Raw genomic sequence first — 23,168 nt, 5'->3', positions numbered from 1 at the left:
TTTTGATCGTGATCGGGGCCTAGGCAAATGTAGCAATAATAAATTTTGCCACATTGACAATATTTGAATCCAGATGGCTTCGGAGCCATCTGAGATGTGAAATCTTGAGAAAAAACACGAAAAAAAATCAGCGAAAAAATCCAGTCAGAGAAGAAATTCACTAAGAGAAAAAACCCCGCGTGCGAACGGCTCGCGGAAGAAAAGAAACTGAAGAGGGGAGAGAACCGCGCGGGAAGATGACCGCACAGACACACAGATTTCAAAACTCTATGGTTAACTAAGAGAAACTCCGCCTACCTGGGATCGCGGCACTTCCCATACAGCATGGCTAATTCAGCCCTGCTATCGACGGGAAAACTAAGCAATCATGCGGGAACCTTACCATGCAGACGCACAGAGTTCAGAACTCTGAACTCTAGGAGAAGCTCCGCCTGCCGGTCACGTGACGACGCTCCCAGACAGCATGGCTAATTCAGCCTGCTATCACCGGGAAATAAAGAATCATTTTGATATGAATAACACTGGTAATATGGATGAAATCCTATGAAGTTTGATATGCCTGACAATCGCACTGTAGCTGGCGTTGGTGAGAAGACCATACTTGTAAAAATAACAGTCATGAAAAGACCCATTTCTTGGTCTGTCTTGCCTGGCAGATGGCACAAAACTGCATCCAGTGGTAATATTCAAGAGGAAAACAATGCCGAAGAACCTAAAAATTCCAGCAGGCGTAACTGTTCGGGTTCATCCTAATGGCTGGATGGATGAGGATGGAATGAAACTGTGGCTGTGCAATGTATGGGATAAGCAACCAGGCGAGAGGTTAAGAAAATGACCATCACGATTGGTGTGGAATATATCCTGCACACATAACAGAGGATGAAAAGGTCAATGTAAAGAAAATGGCGATCACAGCAGTGATTCCAGGAGGTCTGACAGATATCAATGCTCCAGCCATTAGATGTCTCTCTCAACAAGCCTTTCAAGGACCAATTGTGGCATATGTGACATAAATGGATGTATTCTGGTCAAGCAGAGTTAATGAAATGAGGGAACCTGATGAAACCAGTTATTAATTTGGTAGCGAAATAGGTAAAAGATGCCTGGGAGTCAATTCCACCAGAAACGGTTAAGTAGTCATTCCTGAAATGTGACATTAGCAATGCTATGGATGGATCAGACGATGACGCCATCTATGCAGACAAAGTCGAATCAGCATCTGATGATGATTAAAGAGATGGAGATAGTGAAGATAACATTTATGTTGATGGCATCACCAAAGAACAGTTCCACAATTTATTCAGACATTCCGAAGATGAAGAATTGGACTTGGAAGGATTTGAATAAAAGAGAAGGATTCAAACAGCAGGAATTCATACAGTAGGGACATTTTCTTAAGATGTTAAATAACATTTCTAGAGACACTTTACTCTGCTTTTAAAAAATAAATAAAGTGATTTTCTTAAGTTCAGTTTATTTCTTAGTACAATTTCACCATTTCATATAAGCCTCCTGGGTTTTATCCATGGGTAACAGATAATTCTTGATTTTGTGGCCCAAAAAATACCCTCGACATATATGAGATTGATTTATACACAAGTATATACAGTACTTCAAAAAATGCTTGAGCATTCCTTCCTCACATGGTTCAAAACAAGGAATCAACTGGCATATTCATGTCTCTTCCTCCTGTTAAAAGCCCGCACGTGGCCAAACAAGGGGACTTTTGTCGAGGAGAGCATTATAAACAGAGCTTACACTGGCATTCTAGTAGTATCTGGAACTACAGCAGAGAGGAAATTTCTAATTCATTTAAAGAACATTAAGGAGACAAGAGTGTCCACACTAGAAGTCGCTAATATGTTTACCTCTAACCGTGGATTGGAATATCATTCCAGGACACTGAATTTACCCATATATAAACACGCTTCATTAATGCTTTGAAGATTTATGAAAAGACACTTTTAGCTTTTTCTATAAGCTTTTATTGTGATATGGATTAAGAATAATAATATTTTGTTTATAAGTATGTAAATAATAAATATTTATTCCCTTTTATTCATGAAAATAGTTTTACATTAGTATTCACTTTAGGGTAGATTTTCAAAACCTGTGTGCGCCACCCGGCGTGCGCACATGGACGAGCACATGTTTTAAAATGCCAGGTCGGAGCGCGCAGGGGGGGGGGGGGGTCAACTTTTACAATTACGAGTGGCGACGCATTGGGGCCCTTCCCCAGTTCCCTCCCAGTCTGCTCCTTCCCAACCCCTAGCCTAACCTCCCTTCCCCTATCCTAACTACCCCAAATTTTGTTATTTTACCTTTTACTCCTGCCTTGGAGCAGGAGCAAGTTGCACGCTCTGGCACACTGCTGGTGCGCGATATTCCCGCACAACAGCAAATGGCCCATGTGGCCCCGGACTGTCCCACCCCAGACCACCCCTTTTTCAAGCCCTGGGACTTACACGCGTCCCAGGATTTACACATGTGGCCGGGCCATTTGTAAACCGTTGACGGTAATATACTGAATGACGGTATAGAAAAGATTTTAAATAAATAAATAAAATTGGCCTGGCGCGCGTAAAGCCTGGGATGTACCGCGCCGGGGTCTGAAAGTCTATGTATATGTGTGTATATATGTGTGTATACATATATACACACACACACACGCAATGCCTTTTAAAAACCCTTGTACATTATTCACATTCTGCTGTATAAAAAATATAAATCAAAATGCATTAAAGTAGGAGTTTCACAGCTCTCTACAACATACTCTACACTTTCATCATGAAAGATCAATTATAGAAATATTTTAAAAAAGTAATAAAAATATCCTCCTTGACTACTTAAGTCTTCACAGCCCTTGACTCAATATATGGTTAATCCCCTACTGCAGTAATAACAGTCATGAATGGTTTAGAATAAGTCTGTCAACTTTGCACAGTAAGATGGTTCAGTTTTACCCATTCTTCTTGGAAGAAGAGCTCAAGCTCTTTCAAGTTGGAGAGGATCATCTGTGGATCACAATCTTCAAGTCTTGTCACAGATTTTCTATTGGACTCAGGTCTGGGCTTTGACTGGGCCACTCAAGGACATTCAATTTCTCCTTGTTGAGAGACTCCATGGTTTCTTTTTATTTGTGCTTAGGATTATTGTCCTGCTAAAAGGTAAATCTTCTCCCTATACCCAGGTCAAGGGCAGACAAAGAGGTTCCACTCCAGGATGTGTCTGTATTTTGTACCATTTTTCCCTCCATCTTCACAGGCCTCACTTTTCCCGTTGCTGCAAAGCATCCCTTATCATAATATTGCCACCACCATCCTTTACTGTGAGGATGCTGGTAGCACGGTGATGTGATGTGTTTCTTTTAGGCCATAAATATCACTTGGTATTGAAATAAAAAAAATCCAATTTAGTCTCATAAGACCATAAAACCTTCTCCCATTTTGTGTGCAGTAACCCCTAAATGTTTCTTTGCAAATACTATGCGGCACATCATAAGGCTTTTCTTCACCAGTGGCTTCCTTCTTATCACCCTCCCATACAGATCATGTTTGTGAAGTAACTTAAAATTGTTGAATAGTAAACATTTTCCCCAGTCTCAGCCAGAGATGTCTACAGTTCTTTTAAAGTAATCTTAGGCCTCACAGTGACCACCTTCCACTGCAGTTTCTTCAACTTTTGGCTGCTGACTTTGGAGGCAGCCTGATCGTGGCTGTTCCAAACTGATTCCAAGGGATATTCAAACATGCTAAAATTTTCTTATAGCCTTCCTGAAATCTGTACCTTTGAATAATGTTGTCCTGGAGTTCTTTCAGCAGCAACTGGTTCAACACATTTTGACTTTTGCTTCAAATTCACTTCATTCAGTAGAAACAGCTTGGGGAGGAGGAGTAGCCTAGTGGTTAGAGCAGTGGAGTATGAACCAGGAGACCAGGCTTCAAGTCCTGCTGTCACTCCTTGTGACCTTGGGCAAGTCACTTTACCCTCCATTGCCTCAGGTACAAAACTTAGATTGTAAGCCCTTTGGGGATAGGGAAATACCTACAGTACATGAATGTAAACCAGTGTGATATCTCGATTGAGATCGAATGTCGGTATATAAAAATAATAAATTTAATTTACTTTGATTCTTCATCCAGGAGTATTTGAAGAAGCTCAACCACAGTGGTGACATAGGTGGGCTCTATTTAACTGATTATGAGCCTTAACACAATTTTTTTGAGCCAGAGTTGATCTGTATTTGCTATCACAAATGGTGTGAATTCTTATGCAACCAAGACTGTATTTATTCTTACTTCTGCAACATTTCTTTAATTGTTTTTTCACGATAGAATTGTATAGTGTGTTGTGTAGACCAGTGAAAAAAAACTCTGCTTTAATGAATTTTGATTTGTATTTTTTAGACAGCAGAATGTGAAAAACATACAAGGATGTGAAGACTTACAAAACACTTTATGCGAGCATCTGTGTTTGCATTCATATTTTTAGTTATTACTGTTCCTAGAGTAAAGAAAAATTGGGAAAGCAAGAAAAGTTCTTTGTGACACAAGGGATTTTCTTAGAATGAAAACAGCTTTAGATTTAAGGATAATGCTCCTGAGTTCAAACATCATCTCAGTGGCAGAAGTGAAACATGAAATTATAATAAAGAGATCATACAAAAATGCAACCATTTTAAATGTGGTGGTATGGAAGCATTTTTAAGCTTAGCTGAAAAGGCATGATCTCAAATGGAAAGGTGCATTAGATAATGGGAGATGAAAGAACCCTGTAAGACAACCTATTCACTGTAAAAGTCGTTACAATTGTAAACCGGAGTGAAGGCTTGTACCAAACTTTGGTATAGAAAAAAAACTCACAAATAAAATAAATAAATAAACCTGGTCAAAAAGAAAAACAATTTGCTGGTCATGCATTCAGGGATTCTGGTGGCAAATCAGCTAATTTAATGTTGAAGGACATCACAGAAGTCAAAAGAAATGCAAAAAAGCAGAGATCAGAAAATTGGCAAAATAAAGAGGAATCTGAACACAGAAAGCAATGTTGCTTACCTGTAACAGGTGTTCTCACAGGACAGCAGGATGTTAGTCCTCACATATGGGTGACATCACAGAATGGAGCCCAATCACGGAACACTTTTGTCAAAGTTTCTAGAACTTTGACTGGCCCCTACTGGGCATGCCCAGCATAGCACTAACCCTGCAGCCAGCAGGGGTCCCTCTTCAGTCTTATTTAAAAGCTACAGGTAGTGCTGAAAAATAAAATGAACCCAACACCGCGGGGTGTCGGGCGGGTTTCATGAGGACTAACATCCTGCTGTCCTGTGAGAACACCTGTTACAGGTAAGCAACATTTGCTTTCTCACAGGACAAGCAGGATGGTAGTCCTCACATATGGGTGAGTACCGAGCTGAGGATGTCCGAACATGCACCAAATATAGCCAAAGGGTGGCAACAGGCACAACAACTGAATTGAAATTTGGTAGAGGGCATCCTGAACCCCACCAGGCAGGGGGAAGGGTGTTGGTACGTCATGTCGTAAATAGGTTACGCAAGACAGACTGGCCGAAGATGGAATCTTGTCTTCCAGCTTTGTCTAAGCAATAGTGGGCTGTAAAAGTATGGAGAGCACTCCAAATGGCAGCCCTGCAAATGTCAGGAAGCGGCACCAATCGTAGGTGTGCTACTGAAGTCGCCATGGCCCTCACAGAGTGTGCTTTAACACGATCTTGGAGTAGAATGCCCGCTTGCTGATAGCAAAAGGATATGTAGTCCACTAGCCAGGAGGAGACAGTCTGCTTACCCACAGGCTGCCCCAATTTGTTAGGATGGAAAGACACAAATAATTGAGTGCTCTTCCTGTGGGCAGCTGTATGGTCTAGGTAGAGCCCGTTTGCAGTCAAGGGTATGTAGAGCCTGCTCTCCTGGATTGGAATGGGGCCTGGGAAAGAAGGTAGCTAGTATAATGGATTGATTGAGATGAAACTCAGACTACCTTAGGTAAGAATTTAGGGTGAGTGCGAAGTACTGCCCGGTCTTGCAGAAGTTTAGTGTAAGGCAGATAGGTAACTAGGGCCTGTAACTCTAACTCTGCGAGCCAAAGTGATTGCCAAAAGGAAAATCACTTTCCATGTGAGAAAGCAAAGTTCACAGGATTGGAGAGGCTCAAATGGTTTCATGAGCCGACCCAAAACCAGGTTGAGGACCCCAAAAGGGGCAGGACGACGCAGTGAAGGCTTGAGGTGAAGCAAGCCTTTCAGAAATCGTGTAACAAGGGGTTGTTACTGAGATAGGGACATCCCCGATACCTTTATGGAAGGCGGCTACCGCACTGACATGCATTCTAATGGAGGAAGTTTTAAGACCTGACTCTGACAAGTGCCAGAGGTAGTCTAGAAACTTCGGGATTGGACAGGTAAAGGGATCAAAGGCCTGAGAAGTGCACCATGACGTGAACCTGTTCCATTTGTAGGAATACGATTTTCTCGTGGAAGGCTTCCATGAAGCAATCAAGACACGGGAGATTGGATCAGAAAGGTTAAGCGGCTGAAGGATTAACCTTTCAATATCCATGATGTCAGGGACAGGGCCTGAAGATTGGGGTGGCGAAGGCACCCGTCGTTTTGAGTGATTAGAAGCGGGTCTGTTCCCAGAGGAATGTGCCTGCGAATGGAAAGATCCTGAAGAATTGGAAACCACACTTGGCGGGGCCAGGGGGTGCTATCAGGACCATGGTTCCCTTGTCCTGACGTAACTTCACGAGAGTCTTCGAGAGAAGTGGAAGTGGAGGGAATGCGTATAGGAGAGCGGTTGACCAAGATAGGGAGAACGTGTCTCTTGGTGGATAATGTTGGCTGCAAGTGAGAGAGCAAAAATTGCCTACTTTGCAATTCTGGGGTGACACAAAGTGTAGAGATTATTTACCTGATAATCTCGTTTTCCTTAGTGTATGCAGATGGACTCAAAACAAGTGGGTATAGTGTGCTCGTGCTAGCAGTTGGAGACGGATCTGACGTCAGCACGGGTACATATACCCCCACAGGAAGTGCAGCAACTTGGTAATCTTCCTTGCAAAAGCTTTATGGATATATGTGTGACTGACCGATTGATAGTAGCTGGAGACCGCCAGTGTTCTCACCCGGCAGGGTGGATGCCGTATATAAGAAAGCATGGCTTACCTTGAGTCGGTGCATGCCCATGTATACCGGCAGCCGGGCGGGATGCTGAGTCCATCTGCATACACTAAGGAAAACGAGATTATCAGGTAAGTAATCTCTACATTTCCTTGCGTGTAGCAGATGGACTCAAAACAAGTGGGATGTACAAAAGCTACTCCCGGACTGGGCGGGAGGCTGCCCGAGGTCCGTTTAGGATTGCCCTCGCAAATGCTGTGTCCTCCCTGGCCTGGATGTCCAGACGATAGAATCTGGAGAAGGTATGGAGGGAGGACCACGTTGCCGCTTTACATATCTCTGCCGGCGACAGCATCCTAGTTTCTGCCCAGGAGGCCTCCTGCGCTCTGGTAGAGTGAGCCTTGACCCGTAGAGGTGGTGGTTTTCCCGCTTCTACGTAAGCTGCCTTGATAACTTCTTTGATCCAGCGGGCAATGGTTGCCCGTGAAGCCGCTTCCCCTTGCTTCTTCCCACTGTGAAGGACGAACAGGTGGTCCGTCTTTCGTACTTCTTCCGACATTTCCAGGTATCTGGACAGCAGCCTGCTGATGTCGAGATGGCGCAGTATTCGACCTTCTTCAGACTTCTTCAAACCTTCCGTGGTTGGCAAGGATATGGTTTGGTTAAGGTGGAAGGGTGAGACTACTTTGGGTAAGAAGGAAGGAACCGTGCGAAGAGGATAGCCTCTGGAGTATATGTACCCCGTGCTGACGTCAGATCCGTCTCCAACTGCTAGCACGAGCACACTATACCCACTTGTTTTGAGTCCATCTGCTACACGCTAGGAAAAGGTCTATTTGAGGATAACCCCATTGTTGGAAGATGGAGTTCGCTACTGAGGGGTTTAGAGACCACTCGTGCGGTTGGAAGTTGCGACTCAACTTGTCTGCCAACACATTGTCCACTCCCGGCAAGTAGGTGGCCCTGAGGTACACTGAGTGGGAAAGGGCTTCCGCCCATATCTGTGCAGCTTCCTGACACAGAAGGTAGGATCCTGTCCCTCTCTGCTTGTTGATGTACCACATGGCCACCTGGTTGTCCATCTGGATCAGGATGACATGGTTGGACACGCGATCCTGAAATACTTGGAGCGTATCGAATTGCTCATAACTCCAGGAAATTTATTTGGTGTTTGGCTTCCTCTGGAGACCAGGAACCTTGTGTCTGGAGATCGGCCACATGGTCTCCCCACCCGAAGTTGGAAGCATCTGTGGTGAGAATTATTTGAGGGTTTGGCGCCTGAAAGGGCAAGCCCTGTAGAAGATTGATGTGATTCGTCCACCAGGCGAGAGACAGACTGAGTAAGTCTGTGACACGGACAATGGTCGACAGGGGCTGAAGGGACTGTCCCCTTTGAGACCTTAGAGTCCACTGCATGATTCTCATGGCCAGGCAGGCCATCGGTGTCACCTGAACCGAGGATGCCATGTGTCCTAGAAGGATGAGAAAATGATGAGCAGTCGTCGAGCGTGGAGACTGCAGCTGATGCGCCAGAGACACGAGAGTGAGGGCTCGTTGTCGAGACAGAAAAGCCTTTGCCTGTAAGGTGTCCAAGTCTGCCCCAATGAATGATAAGGTTTGAGATGGGACTAAGGAGGATTTGTCGTAGTTGACAAGAAATCCTAGTGAAAGTAGAGCGTGTAAGGTGAGATGTAGGGATGACAGAGCGGATTGCTGAGTCAGAGCCCTTATTAACCAGTCGTCCAGATAGGGGTAGACGTGAACACCTCGAGTCCTGAGGAAGGCAGCAACCACGACAAGGCATTTTGTAAAGAAACTTGGTGCAGATGCTAGGCCAAATGGAAGCACTTGGTATTGATAGTGCTTGGGGCCTACGAGAAACCTCAGGAATTTGCGATGAGATTGAGTTATCGCAATATGAGTGTATGCTTCCTGGAGGTTGAGAGAGCAGAGCCAGTCTCCTTGAAGAAGAGGAAGCAGGGAGCCTAAAGTTACCATCTTGAACTTTTCTCTCTGAAGGTACTTGTTGAGGGCTCATAGGTCCAAAATTGGACGGATGCCTCCCGATATTTTGGGGATTAGAAAGTACCGGGAATAGAACCAGGGGCCTTGCTGAGGCAATGATACTGGTTCTATTGCTCTGGACTGGAGTAGGAGGGAGGCCTCCTGCTCCAGGAGCAATGAATGGTTGGATGTTTTCCACGTCATTAGAGGTGGGGAATCCAAAAGAATGGAGAGAAAATTGAGATGATAGCCTTGAGCAATTATTGCTAGGACCCAGTGGTCTGAGGTGATTGATTGCCATATGTTGTTGAAATGGCACAAGCGGCCTCCCACTGGGACATTTGGTAATGGAATCTGGCTGCTGCTCTCTATGTGAGTCAAAAACCAGAAGCAGGGCCCGGTTGGGGGGCTGTCTGTGGCTTTTGCTTTTGGGTTTGACGACACTGATCTGAGGAATGGTCTCGCAGACCGGCATCTGGCTGCTGGCGGGTAGGACTTCATTGATCTATAAAAAAACTTTTTAGAGTCCTTCCGGAAAAGCTGTTTAGAAGGATAATCCGAAGGAATCAGGGAGAGCTGTCAGAGTCTCATGATGGTCCTGTAGTTCAGCCACAGTCTTCTGAATCTGCTCGCCAAAGAGATTGTCTCCTATGCAGGGGAGGTCGGATAAACGTTCTTGCACTTCCGGACGAAGGTCTGAAGACTTGAACCAAGCCCATCGTCTTGCTGAAATAGTGGCTGCAGACACTCTGGTTGCAGTGTCAAAGATATCGCAACATGATCTAATCTCATGTTTGCCTGCCTCCAAACCCTTAAGTAGGGTGTGAAAGTTTTCTGGAAGTGACTGAGGCATGGAGGTCGTCAAGTCTTATAGTTGCTTTAAAATGACCCTATTATATTGGGTCATATATAGTTGGTAAGCAGCAATTCGGAGAATCAGCACTGATCCTTGAAAAACTCTGTGACCAATGTTATCCAAAAAATTATGTTCCTTGCAAGGGGGAAAGGAGGTATGAGTTTTCAACCTTAAAAACATGGCTGTTTAAACAAGCATACAATTTGTGAAATCTATCCATTCAGTCGCTTATATTTTAATATGACATTTATATAATATCTTTTCCTTTCAATTAGTTACTATTTCAATAAAATGAAGCACCCCTTCTGGTGACATATATACTTTCAATATACCTACTATTACAGTAATGAACTGACAATTAATTCTGAATTTTCAAGAAATTACATATTCTTGTGCTCTATATTCTCAATCTGTAATATTTGAACTGCTAATTCTGTACTGATACACTTGATCTTCCAGTCCTTTATACCACTACTGAATTCTTGTTTAGTTTATTGGTAATTTTAATTTAATTTATTAGTTATAGTTTTATTGTTATTAACTATGTTTCATTCTATAATTAATTTAATTTAATTTATTTATTTAAATTCTTTTAATATACCGATGCTCAAGACCAGGTCTTATCGTACCGGTTTACAATAAACTAGGGGGTAAACCAGTAAACACTGAAAGCGAAAGTTACATTATAACAGGGAATGTATAACAAGGCTTTTGAAGAAAAGTAAAGGGAAAGATTAACAATTTCTAATTGGAGAGCAGCGCATGTAAGTAGAAAGCAGTTGCGAACATGGTAAAATTATATACAATAAATACTATATTTACAGTGAAGTTAATAAGGCGAGTTACTGTTTAAGTCGATAAGGCGAGTTACAAGAGAGCGTAAATTAACCGGAAAACAGTTTCTTTGTGGATTGTAAAGCTTGTTGCTAATTTAATGTTCTTTGTAAACAGAGGTGATGTTTGTTAACGAGCCACGGTATATAAATATCCTTAAATAAATATATAAATAAATAAAATCTTTTGCGCAGATTCAACCACCACAGACTGGTGATCCAAATGAGGCTTTTGAAAGCTTGGAGCTGACTGTACCAAACAGGTAGAGTCAGTTTTCCTGTGGACTGATGCAAAGGAGCCAGGATGTTCCCAGTTCTTTTTGAGAAGATCAAGAAGAACTTGATGGATGAGGATGGAGGTGATTTCCTTGGGCGCGTCCAGGAATTGAAGTAACTCCATCATTTTTATTTATTTATTTTATTTAAAGCTTTTCTATACTGTCGTTTAGTAATGTACTGTCACAACGGTTTACATCTAGGCACGAAATATGTCTGGTTTTTAAGTTAACCAAAGGGTGCCAATATTATACGGCTACATAGTTCAATAATATACTCTACATGAGAAGTGGGTTGGAGCTACTATTTATCTGATTATTGGGATAATCATGTATGTGTATACTGTTTCAAACTAATATTTAATTATGAGTAAAAATAAAATAATCAATGGTGCTTTCTATAGGTGACTTCCAGCTGTATTTGTTGATTATTCAGAGACCTCACTGTGAAATGCTTTTTTGTAGAGCCAGGTTTTTAAGCATTTTTTGAAGAGTTTTAATTCTTTCATTAGCCTTAACTCGAGTGGTAATATGTTACATAATAATGGTCCTGCCAAAGATAATGCTCTCTCTCTAACTTTTGTCAACTTTCCTGTTCCGTCAGTAACTGGAAAGGGACAAATTCAGACATGTCCTTCACAAAATTTATGAAAGAAAGGTGCTCTGGAGGAGAACACTTTCTACTTTCAGTGGGTGAAGGTGGTGAAGGCAAATCATCGGTGTCTGGTGAAGAATCATCAGTCCAGGTATCATAAGCATCAGCACCTGTCGCTCTAGGAATTGTAGAGGGATGGGGTAGTTGGATACCTGAATGTCCCAGTTTGGGCTCCAAAGGCATCGAAGGAGTAACCGGAAGCACCGATGAAAGTAATGAAGGCCCTGGTGCAGGTATCGATGGCATCGGTGGATGGCTCGACGGCGCCGATGGAGGTATCAGTATCGATATCGATGGCTGAGGCAGAACTCCCAAAAGAGGGATGCGGAACGGTGTTTCTCTTCCCGATGATAAATTCAGCGGAGAGGGCACCGGAGCCATCGGTGACCCGGGGTCCACTGGTGGAAAGGCGGCAATAAGCGCTTCCATCCTCGATAGCAGCGGTGCCAATGCTGCTGGAATCGGGTCGGAGCTTGGTTCCACTATCGGTACCGATATCTTTGCCAGGGGAACCTGGAGTCGATGGCCTCCTGAACCATCCGGTCCAATTCTTCTCGGAGACCTAGAACAAGCAGCCTTGGCTCCGGAACAGAAGGAGGCAGAGGCATAGACGGAGGGACCACCGTTAAAGGCGGAGTCGCAGCTCCCGACACCCTGTCGGGTGAGGATTGCCTCGGTGACCCGGTCGCCGAAAAGGTCAGTGCCTTTTCTGGATGGGGTTTCTTCAGCAGCGGCTCGGACGATGGCGAGGTCGATGGTTTCGATGCCTCGATGGTCAGAGACTTTCGGTGCCGATGGCAATGTTTCTCCTTATGATCCCCTCGGTCCTGAGGGGGGGAAGAGGGTGTCGAAGGATGGGAAGTGATCGACGTTGGGCGGTCACCGGTCAGTGGTCAATGCTGACGAGATGTTGTCGGTGCCGGTTCAGATGACGTCGATGCAATGGACGGAGTCATGGTTTCAGCATGGAAGAGAAGTCCCATCTTCTCCATTCGGGCCTTGCGACCTTTTGGTGTCATTAAGGCACATTTCGTGCAGGTCAAGACATCGTGCTCTCGTCCAAAACACATTACTGTTGAGATTACTTACCTGATAATCTCGTTTTCCTTAGTGTAGACAGATGGACTCAGAACAAATGGGTATAGTATGCTCGTGCTAACAGTTGGAGACGGATCTGACGTCAGCACGGGTGTATATATACCCCCACAGGAAGCGTAGCAACTTAGTAATCTTCCTTGCAAAAGCTGTTATGGATGTGTGTACTGACGCTCAGTGAAAAGTGAAACAGGATTCCCCTGACCGATTGATAGTAGCTGGAGACTGCCAGCATTCCCAACCGGAAGGCGTTGACACCTGGTAGAGTGTACGCTCTTATGGAAACAGATGACATGGCTTACCTTGAATCGGTGAAACCCATGTACACAGGCAGCTGGGCGGGATGCTGACTCCATCTGTCTACACTAAGGAAAACGAGATTATCAGGTAAATAATCTCAACATTTCCTGTCGTGTAGCCAGATGGACTCAGAACAAATGGGATGTACAAAAGCTTTACTCCCAGCCTGGGTGGGAGGCTGCCTGAGGACCCTGCAGGACCGCCCTCGCAAATGCTGTCCCCTCCCTGGCCTGGACATCCAGAAGGTAGAATCTGGAGAAGGTATGGAGGGAGGACCACGTCGCCGCTTTTGTACATAATTTCTGTACACAGGGCCAGGGCAACAAGAACACTTTGACTCAGCAAAAGATTTTAAAATATAATTTATTCAGCTGTTTAAAAGAGAGTCCAAGACAAGTGTTCCTGGGAGATGCGATATAAATGCCCTCTATCAGTAATAACTAGCATCTCAATGAATATATGACATGCCCTGACTTATATAATCAAAATACAACCCTACCGAACTTTCCAGAATGAATGACGTGACTGCCCAAAGACTTCTTTACAAAGATACATTATGCTGTTGTCATGACAATCTATCATGTATAGGAAATGCTTGTGAGGACATCCTCCATTCAGTTGTAAAAATCATTCTTTACTAGTCTCCCCTGAAACCACCCTTCCATCATAAAAGTTCCTTTATCACCCTGGCTTTGATGCACTTTGTTCCTTTTGTTCTTCTTTGTTATGTAAACAGATAGCAGTCTGGGTCTTGAATAGGGGCTAGGCCTGAATTCCGTCGGTTGGCACCAGGATTTAATTAAAGCTGTAACCTCAAAGGCATCTTCTTTTTACCTGGTCCCTGTCCGTTGAAATAGGCATCTGCAAGACAAAAGCTTGCATCCTGGTTTCCTGCAAAACAAGTTTCCCTGTATTGTGGTGCAGATATTGTCATTGATGCCTTCCTGGCCTGTAATTATAGAGCCTGCCAGTAGGTCGATCTCAGGGAGATTCTGCAAGTCATGCTACTTTACAGATCTCTGCAGGCGACAGCATCCTGGATTCTGCCCAAGATGACACTTGTGCTCTGGTAGAATGAGCCTTGACTTGTAGAGGCGGAGACTTCCCAGCCTCCACGTAAGCCGCTCTGATAACTTCTTTAATCCAGCGGGCGATGGTGGGCCGACAGGCCGCTTCCCCTTGTCGTTTCCCGCTGTGCAGGATGAACAGATGGTCCGTCCTTCGTACTTCTTGTGTCATTTCCAGATATCTGGGCAGCAGTCTGCCTATGTCGAGATGGCGTAGCAAACACCCATCTTCAGATTTCTTCAAACCCGCCGTGGTAGGCAAGGATATAGTTTGGTTAAGGTGAAACTGTGAGACCACTTTAGGTAGAAAGGAGGGAACCGTGCGAAGATGGATAGCCTCTGGAGTGATTCTCAGAAAGGGATCACGGCAGGACAGTGCTTGTAGCTCTGAGACACGGCGTGCTGAACACACTGCCAATAGGAACACCATCTTCAAGGTAAGAGAACGAAGAGACAGGCCCCGAAGGGGTCTGAAGGTGGATCCCGCGAGGAAATTCAAAACAAGGTTGAGGTTCCACAAAGGCACTGGCCACTTCAGTGGCGGACGAATGTGCTTAACTCCTTTCAGGAAGCGAGATACATCTGGATGCGTGACAATGGTCTTGCCATCCCTCCTGGGACCGTAGCAAGACAGTGCAGCCACCTGAACTTTGATGGAGCTGAGGGAGAGACCATTCTGAAGCCCATCTTGCAGGAAATCCAGAACAATAGGATCGTGATCGCATGTGGATTGGTGCCATGAGTGTCGCACCATGCTTCAAATATTCTCCAGATCCTTACGTAGGTGAGGGAAGTGGAAAACTTGTGTGCTCGGAGGAGTGTGTCTATCACAGGCTCCGAGTAACCTCTTTTCTTCAGTCTAGCCCTCTCAATGGCCAGACCGTAAGAGAGAATTGAGTTGGATCCTCGTGGAGGATGAGACCTTGACGTAGAAGGTCCCGGAGAGGAGGCAGGGGAAGGGGCTCCCCTGCCAGTAGTCTTCTCGGCCAGTCTGGTGCCACTAGAAGAACTAGGCCCCGGTGTCTCTGAATCTTGTGGATGATGGCGCCCAGCAGAGGCCACGGAGGAAAGGCGTATAGCAGAGTCCCTGGAGGCCATGGCTGAACCAGGGCATCGATTCCGTGTGAGAACGGGTCGCGTTTGCGGATGAAGTATCTGGGTACTTGAGCATTGGACTTGTCCGCTAGTAAGTCCATGTCCGGAATCCCCCAGCGATCCACAATCAACTGGAAGGCTGTGGGTGACAGCTGCCACTCTCCCGGATCAAGGCTTTCTCTGCTGAGGAAGTCCGCCACAGCGTTGTCCTTCCCGGCAATGTGGACGGCTGAGATGTCCTGAAGATTCGCCTCTGCCCAAGCCATCAGCGGGGCTATTTCCAGAGATACCTGGTTGGCTTCTGGTTCCGCCCTGACGGTTGACGTATGCCACCGTGGTGGCGTTATCGGACATCACTCTGACTGCTCTGTTCTTCAGTCTGTGAGCAAATCGTAGGCATGCCAATCGGACTGCCTGGGCCTCTAGACTGTTGATGTTCCACGCTGACTCTTCTCTGTTCCACCGCCCTTGTGCGGTGAGTTCTTCGCAGTGTGCTCCCCAACCGCTCAGGCTGGCATCTGTGGTGAGCAGAGTCCACGTGGGTGAGGACATCTTCGACCCCCTGCTCATGTGGTTGGACTGCAACCACCACCGTAACTGGGTCCGTACTCTGGCGGCAGAGGAAGGTGCGTGGAATAGTTCCGCAAGCGGGGGCTCCAGCGAGAGAGTAGGGAGTGTTGTAACGGTCTCATATGGGCCCTTGCCCAAGGTACCACTTCCAGGGTGGATGCCATGAGGCCAAGAACCTGCAGATAATCCCAAGCAATGAGCCGACTGGCTCCCATCAAGTACCGGATACACGTCTGAAGTTTTAAACTTCTCTTGGTAGTGAGACTGACTGTATCTGCCTTGGTGTCGAACTGTACTCCCAGGTATTCCAGCAACTGGGAAGGCTGTAGGCAACTCTTGCTGAGGTTGATTACCCAGCCCAAGCTTTCCAGAAGGGCGATCACTCTGTCGGTTGTCCGATGGCTCTTCGCTCGTGATTTCGCCCTGATCAGCCAGTCGTCTAGGTAGGGATGGACAAGGATTCCTTCCCGTCTGAGTGCCGCTACTACCACTACGACCACCTTGGTGATGGTCCGCGGTGACGTGGCCAACCTGAAGGGCAGAGCCCGGAATTGAAAGTGGCGGCCTAGAACCTTGAAGCGTAGGTAGCGCTGATTATCCGGAATGATCGGGATATGCAGGTAGGCTTCTGACAAGTCTAAGGCTTTGAGGAATTTTCCTGGCTGTACTGCAGTCTTGACGGAGCGCAGAGTTTCCATGCGAAACCTCGGGACCCTTAAGTATCGATTGACTGACTTGAGGTCCAGTACGGGCCGAAAGGTGCCCCCTTTCTTGGGTACCATGAAATAAATGGAATAGTGTCCAGAATTCACTTCCCAGGCAGGTACTGGGATGATGGCCTTCAAGGACAGGAGCCTCGCCAGGGTAGCTTCCAATGCTGCCTTCTTGTGTATGGGACATGAAGATTCCACAAACTTGTCTAGAGGGAGATGACAGTCCAGATAATATCCCTCTCGGATAATGGCGAGGACCCACTGGTCCGACGTAATCTCGATCCATCTGGGGTAGAAGAGGGTTAACCTGCCCCCTATGGCTCCGTCTCCCAGATGAATCGGAGGATTCTCATTGTGAGGCGCGGCCGGGACCTGAGCCCGGGCCTGCTCCCCTCTTGTGCTGCTTGGTCCAAAAGGACTGATTCTTGGCCTGAGGACGCGGCGCCTGGTAGCGACTCCTGTAGGGAATGAAGCGCTGTGAGCTTCTGCCCCTGGAGGGCCTTGGAAAGGCACGATGGATCCTTCTGAACCGATCTTCCGGCAGTCGAGGTACTGGCGAGGCGCCCCATGTGCTGGCCAGTCTATCAAGGTCGCTACCGAACAGGAAAGAGCCCTTAAAGGGCAATCTGGTGAGGCATGTCTTCGAAGGAGCATCAGCTGACCATTTCCGGATCCAGAGCTGCCTCCTGGCGGCTACAGAGGATGAGATCCCCTTGGCTGTTGTCTGGACTAAGTCTGATGCAGCATCCGTAAGGAACGAAAGAGCTGACTCCATGACTGCTGCTGGCGCATTGTTCCTGACCTGTGACAAACAGGAACACGTCACCACTGTGTAGCAGGTTGCGATCCACAAAGATAGAGCTGCCACCTCAAAAGTCTGTTTCAGAATGGCATCCAATCGCCGGTCATGAGGCTCCTTGAGGGCCGCCCCCCCTTCAACTGGAATGGTAGTGCGCTTGACCACAGCGCTAATCAAGGCGTCCACCTGAGGGCACGCCAGCAGCTCCTGGATAGCCGGTGCCAGGGGGTACATGCCTGTCAGGGCCCGACCCCCTTTGAATGAGGCCGCTGGTGCAGCCCATTCTAAATCTATCAGTTGTTGTGCCGCTTGCAAGAATGGAAAATGGCGGGCTGTAGGACGAAGACCTTCCAAGCAGGGGGTTCTGCGCCGAGGGTACCGAAGCACTGGGATCCGTAATATCCAACTCCGCCAGGCATTGAGACACCAGGTCGGAGAGATCCTCTTTAGGGAAGAACCGCCTCATGGTTCTATATGGCTCAATCCCTGAGGGAAGTTCCCCTTCGTCCGGGAGTTCGGACTCGTCCAGTGAAACATCCGGGTCCAACTGATCTGGACTGTCTGGAGGCGGGAGATCCGGCACACGATAAGGGCGTGAAGGTCCCGGAACAGGATCCGCTGGAGCCGTAACCGCAGCCGGACCAGCAGAAACAGCCGGAACAGCAGGGCCTGGACGGGAAGCTGTTTGCATCTGTACAAAGGCATGAATCCCCTTAAAGAGATCCACTCAGGAAATGGAGGCGGTCTCTAATCGCCGGGGTACGAGATCCCCCGGGATTCCAGGTTGATCGAGACAGCCCGCTAAATCCGGGGTAGCCCCTGGGGAACTTTCAGCGAATCGTGGCTGAGACTGGTCCTGACCCGAGGCTCCCACGGCCTCCTCACATTGGGCACATAGGGAATCTGGCTCTTCACTGTGCGTGGCTCTAAGCTGGCATGCAGAGCAGAGGCCGAGGACTTTAATGCCGGAGGCAAGAGGTGCCCCTGCTGAAGCCGCCGAGTCGTTCTGTTCCATTGAAAAATATGCGCTTAATAATAAGCGGCAGCAATATACGCTTAATAAAACAGGCGCTCAATAATAAGCGGCAGCAATATACGCTGTAATACAACAGGTGCTCAATAATATGCGGCAGCAATATTCGCTGTAATACAATAGGCGCTCAATAATAAGCGGCAGCAATATACGCTTAATACAACAGGCGCTCAATAATAAGCGGCAGCAATATACGCTTTAATCCAACAGGCGCTCAATAATATGTGGCAGCAATATACGCTGTAATACAATAGGCGCTCAATAATAAGCGGCAGCAATATACGTTTAATACCACAGGCGCTCAATAATAAGCGGCAGCAATATATGCTCAATGATATCCAATATGCTCTCAGTAATAGGCGGCTAGCAATATACGCGCAATGATATGCAATATGCTCTCAGCAATATGCGGCTTAGCAATATATGCTCAATGATATGCAATATGCTCTCAGCGATATGCGGCTTAGCAATATACGCTCAATGATATGCAATATGCTCTCAGCGATATGCGGCTTAGTCATAGACCTGCGCCTATCATGGGCGCTCAATACCTGAGTAAGGCCAACAAAATGGCGCCCTTCCACGGCGTGCCGCCCACAGGCCACGCCGCCAATCCTCGTTCCTCGGAGACCAAAGAGTAAGAGATGTACGCCTTACCTGATCCTCGGCGATTCCCGGCTGGAACCCGGGCAGTCTCCGGCTGCGGAGGGAGAGGGCAAGTACCTTCACCGCCGCGCTTTGAGGAAATGCACCCGCTGCCTCGTCCACGCCGGGACAGAGGCGCCTCGTATGCCTCACCCGGGGGCTACGTCCCTGCCGCGATTCGGCCACCGGACCGAGGACTTAAACCTCCGGGGGATCACGGAAATCACCCCGGGAAACTCAACTGGGGGAGGGATCTTAGGGTATCACCGCAGGAGTGCAGGGCTCGATGGTGCTGTAGAAGTTTTAGTAAAAAGAAAGTAGAAAGTAGATTTGGAAACACACTCAGCGAGCGTGCAGGCTCTCCAAACTGCTTTGGAGACGGAAATTACTAAGTTGCTATGCTTCCTGTGGGGGTATATATACACCCGTGCTGACGTCAGATCCGTCTCCAACTGCTAGCACGAGCATACTTTACGCATTTGTTCTGAGTCCATCTGGTTACACGACAGGAAAACAGACTTTATGCGGGTCTGTAATGGTACTCGGAGTTCCAACATTAAAGATTTGTTGGTACACTCTGACTCTACAGTGCCTCAGCCTAAGATTACTACAGGAGCGCATGCATCATGTGGCACATGCACAGTTTGCCACGTCATGATTGACACGTCAGCTATCTATTTCACAAGAATTGATTTCACCTTCATTTTAAAGAAATTTACTGATTGTCGATCAACAGGAGTTATTTATATTATACAGTGCCCCTGCAATCTTCTATATATAGGCAAGACACAACGGGCACTGAAGACTAGGCTTATTGAACATCGGTCATGTATCTCCACAGGTCGTTTAACAGCTCCATTGACTTCCCACTGTATTCGCTTCCAACACACCTTTGAAGATCTCAGAGTTTGTGTACTCTAACAACTCTCCCCTAACTGGAGAGGTGGCAATTTCAACACTCATCTTTTACATGCTGAACAACGTTGGATCCACCGGCTTGGAACAGTAGAACTGGTGGTTTAAATTCCACATTAGAACTCCAAGTCTTCCTGTGAACATCGCTGGAGCCTATAAGGTATCACAGTAACATCTCATTGTTTACAAGTTTCCATGGTTTCGATCTTCTAATGACGGAAGCACGTTGTGACGTCATCACGCGCAAAAAGCGCAGGCTTTTTTAAAGGGCAAGGAGTTCAGGGCTTCCTCTGTCCCGTTTCATTGAAAAAATAAAAGACGCTCGGGTCCATCAAAAAGGTTCGCGTTGCTGTGTCAAAGTTAAGTATTTGATTCTATGTGAACTATTCTAAATGTTTGTTTTCTTTAATTAATAGCATCTGTCCTGATAATTCATCTTAAAATACTCCTGAAGAAGCGATTGACACATCGCGAAACACCGGCCGTTGTCAGGTGCTATTCTTCAATTTCAATTTCATTTCGGGCTACAGATGAAATTTATTTGAATTGGACACTCATATGCTTTCTATACTTTGATAAAATATTATAAACATCTCACCGCAAATGACGAGAGGTCCGGACGGCAAGTGGTTTCACTGCCGTTGTCTGGCTTGCTGATGCGTTAACATTGAAAAAATAACTTTGTGACAAACAGCACTGAGAATTCACATACTTAGTCTTTTTGTTGTGAATATATAGAGTAATAATCCAAACATAGTTAGAACCTATTCACCAAGAGATCAGTTTTAAAACATAAGAACATGCCATACTGGGTCAGACCAAGGGTCCATCAAGCCCAGCATCCTTTTTACAACAGTGGCCAATCCAGGCCATAAGAATCTGGCAAGTACCCAAAAACAGTCTATTCAATGTTATTGTTGCATGTAATAGCAGTGGCTATTTTCTAAGTCAACTTAATTAATAGCAGGTAAAGGACCTCTCCTCCAAGAACTTATCCAATCCTTTTTTTTTAATTTATATTTTTGAGGTAACAATTTTATACAATAAGGTCAATAGTTACAAGATAATACCATGCACATATCAAACACATATACAATGCATAACGATAACTATTATACTATGACGTTATTGCCGGGTCTTTCTTCCATCATAGCGTAAGTCCCAGATTTCGCTGGATGCCATAGTATGTGACATAAAATTAGTTATACATATACATAGAAACATAAAAAAATGGAAAGATGTATAGACAATAACTCATGGAAGCCAGCAATAGCCTTAAGACTGTAGTGATGCATTTAAACATGAAACAATAAACCTCTATAAACAATCCTCACGCGTGTATTTCTGGTTTTTATTCCCCCCCCCCCTCCCCTCCACCTACAAACCCATGGATCCACCAGTCCCTTCATCTGCAGGGGTCTAATGCCTATCAAATGGTAGCCTACCACCCGCAAGGTATATCTGCCCTGTATATAATATTACTTGCCTCGCCAAGTTAGCCAATATTTCCATCGAAGTTCAAATTTGACAATTTGTTTCTTTCTAGCTGCAGTTAGTTTATTCAAATACAGTGTCCAACCATCGTAACACTGCATTCAGGGTAGGTACCTGGTCCTGTTTCCAACAACAAGCTAATTCTAATCTCGCTGCAAGTATTACTTGTACTAAATATTCCTCCTTGAGAGTCTGTGTACCCATGTTGATGTGCAGTAGAAACAATATCGAGTCCTTATTAACCTGTGACCCCACTACTTCCGATAACATATGAAATATACCATCCCAGAATTGCACCACTTTGGGGCATGTCCACCATATATGCATATATGTTCCAATTTCACTGCATCCTCTCCAACATTGAGCGGAAGCCTGAGGATAAAATCTGTGAAGTTTTGATGGAGTAATATACCACCGATATAGCATTTTATATCCATGTTCTACTATCAAAGGTGCGATGGAACATCTGTTAATAACCAGAAAAGACCCTGCCCATTGCTGAGAGCTCATAATAATCCCTAAGTCGTTTTCCCAACGCATTATGTGAGATGGCTTAGTTGTCAGCTCTCCATTTAAGAGGGAATATAACTGAAATATCATCTTAATAAGTGACCCAGCTTTATCGCAGAATCCCTCGAATAGGGTTTTACCTTTCTTGAGATCTAGGTGAACACCTGTGTGTAAGATATAGTGCCGTAATTGGCAATAAAAATATTGATCAGTACTTGGTAGAGAAAGTGTCTGCTTTAAATCCTGAAAGTCCCGCAAATTCCCCTGACACCAGACATGTTCCAATCGTGAACACCCCTGCTCCTCCCATCGGCCTGGCAAGCTGCCTGACCATGCTTGTCTCAAAAGCTGGGTTAAGGAAGATAGGAGTACGCAAGTAGGTGCTTCTGCTACCCATCAGGTGGTTTTTCCATGTGTCCCAAATTTGTAAGGTGTGTGCTTCGGTTGGAGGGTACACCTCCAAGAGCCTTCTATTTTTTTTGGGTAACCACACAAGGGCGGCCAATTGTGAACCCTGTAAGAGGTCTGTTTCTAGCTGGACCCAACGCTTATCTGTATTCGGACATTGCCCATGACCTCAATTGGGATGCCACATAGTACCATTGGAGATATGGTACCCCTAAGCCTCCCCAATTCTTAGGCAAGTACAATACCTGCCTGTTTACTCGAGGGGGTCTCCGCTTCCAGAGACAGGAAAACTGGGCATCCAAATGGCAGATGAAATTTAATGTGGATAAGTGCAAGGTGATGCATATAGGGAAAAATAACCCATGCTATAATTACACAATGTTGGGTTCCATATTAGGTGCTACAACCCAAGAAAGAGATCTAGGTGTCATAGTGGATAACACATTGAAATCGTCAGTTCAGTGTGCTGCGGCAGTCAAAAAAGCAAACAGAATGTTGGGAATTATTAGAAAGGGAATGGTGAATAAAACGGAAAATGTCATAATGCCTCTGTATCGCTCCATGGTGAGACCGCACCTTGAATATTGTGTACAATTCTGGTCGCCGCATCTCAAAAAAGATATAATTGCGATGGAGAAGGTACAGAGAAGGGCTACCAAAATGATAAGGGGAATGGAACAACTCCCCTATGAGGAAAGACTAAAGAGGTTAGGACTTTTCAGCTTGGAGAAGAGACGACTGAGGGGGGATATGATAGAGGTGTTTA

General features: G+C 45.8%; 1 protein-coding gene across 1 annotated transcript in view; it reads right to left on the bottom strand.

The window, feature by feature from the left end:
- DTNB (dystrobrevin beta) overlaps window positions 1–23,168 on the bottom strand; it is a 760,848-nt gene that overhangs the window by 503,608 nt on the left and 234,072 nt on the right.

Source organism: Rhinatrema bivittatum, chromosome 3 (assembly GCF_901001135.1).
Source record: "Rhinatrema bivittatum chromosome 3, aRhiBiv1.1, whole genome shotgun sequence".
Taxonomy (NCBI): domain Eukaryota; kingdom Metazoa; phylum Chordata; class Amphibia; order Gymnophiona; family Rhinatrematidae; genus Rhinatrema; species Rhinatrema bivittatum.
Note: the sequence above shows the minus strand (reverse complement) of the source record. Positions and strands in the feature narration are given on the sequence as shown.